This window comes from Gopherus evgoodei, chromosome 5 (genome assembly GCF_007399415.2).
Source record: "Gopherus evgoodei ecotype Sinaloan lineage chromosome 5, rGopEvg1_v1.p, whole genome shotgun sequence".
Taxonomy (NCBI): Eukaryota; Metazoa; Chordata; order Testudines; family Testudinidae; genus Gopherus; species Gopherus evgoodei.
This window is the reverse complement of record NC_044326.1, coordinates 17,099,719-17,103,200: the sequence shown is the minus strand read 5'-3', so window position 1 is coordinate 17,103,200 and position 3,482 is coordinate 17,099,719. Positions and strand designations below refer to the sequence as shown.

Sequence of the window (3,482 nt, the reverse complement as noted above, 5' to 3'; positions counted from 1 at the left end):
TCACGCAAGCTCATTTTCAGTGGCGCTCACACTGCCCGGGTCCTGGCCACTGGTCTAGGGGGCTCTGTGTTTTAATTTAACTTTAAATGAAGCTTCTTAAACATTTTAGAAACCTTATTTACTTTATGTGCAACAATAGGTTACTTATATATTATAGATTTATAGAAAGAGACCTTCTAAAAACGTTAAAATGTATGACTGGCATGCAAAACCTTAAATTAGAGTGAATAAATGAAGACTCGGCACAACACTTTTGAAAGGTTGCTGACCCCTGCTTTAGAGGCTCAAAAGCACCAGTTAAGGTCTGCAAGGAAGGAGGGCCTTGTGGTTAAGGGACTGGCCTGGAAATGAGGGGTTATGGGTTTGATTCCTAGATATACCATAGGACTCCTGATGTTCGGCAACTCACTTAATGCCCAAATAAATTTGTTAGTCTTTAAGGTGCCACAAGGACTCCTCATTCTTTTCTCTTAATCTGTCTGTCTCAGATGTAAAATGGAGATGATCATAATTCCTTTCCTCTACCTTTTGTCTATTTTAATTGTAAGCGATTGGGTCAGAGATTGCCTGTTACTATATATAGGTACAGAATCTAGCATAAGAAGATCCTAATCTTGGCTGGAATCTCTAGGAGCTACTGTAATACAAATGACAATAATAACCTCGGCCCCATTGTTCTAGGTGTTGTCTGAACTCACCAGAAGATGCTTGCTCTGAAGAGTTTACAATCTACTAACACACGCAGCCTTTGAAAAGAGGGACAGTGGGACACAACGAAGTATGTAACATTTTAATAAATTATACATGTTTTGTACATTTTTAAACAATGATTCGAACACCTCAGCTTTGCCTGGTGTGGCCCTTCAACCTTTCCTTTCTTGTAGGCATAACAGAAGACATGAGACGTGGAGGCAAAGTGAGCAGTTGCCATTTTGGATCAGTTTGGCCCTTGTGGATGTTCCATGCAACGTGGGAGAATGTGCAAAGACTGGTGTGGGCTTGACTGGTGGCTTGTCAAAACTGTCAACGTTGGTGAGCAAGAGAGATGTGAAAAGAAACAAGCACAGATAAGTAAGGAGAGACAGAGCTGTGAAGGCTTTGAAAAGTGAGGATGAGAAGGTGGAATTTAGAATTCCCATCACAATCTAGCCTGTTTGAAAATGAAGGGCCAGACTTGGATCCTCCTAGTCATGGCTGGTTTCCATGGGATCACTCGAGGGGAAACTCTTTTGCAAATCAAGTAGAGCCTGTCAGAATCAGGCCCTAAGAATACGGTACCAAATTCAGAGCTCAGATACACAAGTGTAGCTCCATTGACTTCAGTGGAGTTGGATCTCCATACACCAGTCTGAAAGTGACCCCATGGAACCCAAATCATTCTCTCATTGGTGCCTCTAAGTATTTTCCCATCGGGGATCAATTGTCAGGATAAAAAAATAATCCCCCGGCTTCTCATTGCAAAAGAAAATTACTGCTTCAGATATTATGCAATAGAGGACACAGGCCTGCTGAAGACAAGGAAATGGCTTGTTGAGTAGGATAAAAGAAGTGTACATAGAATAGCGTACATTTATTAAGGTGTCTGTCTCTGCATGTGGTTGCACAAGCTTTGGTGTTTTGATTGCTGCTTGATTTAGACAGCTTTCTGGGTGATGTTACTCTTCTATTTATGTGGCCTAAGAAAGGGAAAAGAGAGAGAGAGGAGCCTTGGGGAGCTGTGACCCTCTTTACTCCAACCTGAACAGCGGCAGGGTCTTTACTTCCAAGAACTCACTTTGCCTTTCTTCTCACCATCCAATGAAGGTGCCGAAATAATAGGTCCTTGGAGCTAACAAGGTTGATCATCAAGAAAAGCTCTGTGCCTGCCGAATCCTAGGGCGATGGAAAAATCTTAGTGCTTCATTGAACTACATTGTGATAACAGGCAGTCTAAAAGGCAAATTGAAAGGGTGATTTTGAAACTGATCTGGGCACAGATATTTTGTGCCATTCCCTGTTCCCCAAACAACATAGCATGGACCACTGCATGGACTGAGCTTTCTAAATGCCAAATAACACCAAATGTATCACATGTGATTGCAGCAGATGTCTTCAGCAGTGGGTGGCAGGATCGGTGTTCATGTTTAATGCTGGGTGTAGGGATACAACGGCACTAAATTATGGAGATTACATTAGTAGGTTGAGAGGATCATTACTACAGAAAGGTCCTGCTGGGATCTTAGCACTCTCCTTACATGGAGGTGTTAAATAGAATCACCTGCTGTGAATGACAGAGCTGCAGATATAAATAATCACAAACAGGAGGACAGCACATACTTCCCAGGAAGCAGAGCAGCACAGGATTTTTGGATGCATTTTGAATGGTGTTAATATAGCCACTTTTCTTTTTCAGACACATATAGCCTTGTGGCTAGGACAAGAAAGTAGGAGTCAGAATTCCTGGGATATACTCCTGCTACTGAGTGTCTGGGTACCCTTGGACAAGTCACTCTACCCTTCCAAACCTCAGCTTACCCATAGAGAAAAACAGGTATAACAATATTTGTGTGGGTATTTATTGGGTTATCTCTCTCAGGACACCGTCAATACCAGGTTGAGTAATCAAGACCGCCGAAAAGAGAAATAACCCACTTCCTTCCCTGACGAACCAAGGGACGCACCCCACCCACGTACTTTTTCACTACACTGATACTGACTTGGACTCTTAATACATTCCATGGGTGGCGTACCTGAGCCCACTTATCCACTGATGCTTTAAAAACCCCTGCACTCCAATCTGGGTTTATGCTGGTTATGTGATATGTATCTATCTCGTGATCCTTGTAACTGATACCTGTAATCCCTCATAACTCAAGCCTGACCCCAGATGTACAGTACCTTCCCTCTTAACTTGTGTATATTTAATTTTAAACATTAACCTTAATAAATTTTTTAAATCTGAGTACCTGACAAACTTTTCCGTATTCATCCTTACGACACGTCTGTGAGGTAAGGGGTGCTATTCTCCCCACTTTACAGATAGGGGATTGAGGCACAAAGAGGATAAAGACCAGATTTCACTAGGTGCCTGTCTGCATCTTTGAATGCCTAAATATTTTTGAAAATCTGGGTCAAAGTGATTTGGACAGCATCACACAGGAATTCTGTGGTGGAGCAGGAGCCCAAATGTGGATCTCCCAAGTCCTATGTTATTCTCTAAACACGGGGCCATCCTTTTCACTGTATTGTATGTCTGCAAAATGCCACGCATGCCTTTATTGCTGTATCATTAGAGCCCTGCAAATCCACAGGTATCTGCTTTATATCAGTGGGCCATTTTTGTGGCTAGCAGCTCAGATGTGGATACAAATTTTTTATCCGTGCAGGGCTCTGCAGCACAGACTCACCAGAACAGAGCGGCTGTCACCCAGACCACAGGGTCCAGCTCAGCTCTTTGAATCACACAGCAGGGGGGTAGCCTGCTGGGCATTCTGGGAGTTGTA

General features: G+C 42.9%; 1 long non-coding RNA gene across 2 annotated transcripts; it reads left to right on the top strand.

Annotated features, from left to right (window-relative positions):
- Window positions 1–686: 686 nt before the first annotated feature.
- LOC115652435 lies at window positions 687–2,867 on the top strand. Of its 2 annotated transcripts, none has more exons than XR_004000647.1 (3): window positions 687–778; window positions 885–1,032; window positions 2,393–2,867. It is a non-coding gene; the product is annotated as an uncharacterized LOC115652435 (long non-coding RNA). The 2 variants fall into 2 exon arrangements; XR_004000646.1 differs by having other exon boundaries at window positions 885–1,071.
- The last annotated feature ends 615 nt before the right edge of the window (window positions 2,868–3,482 follow it).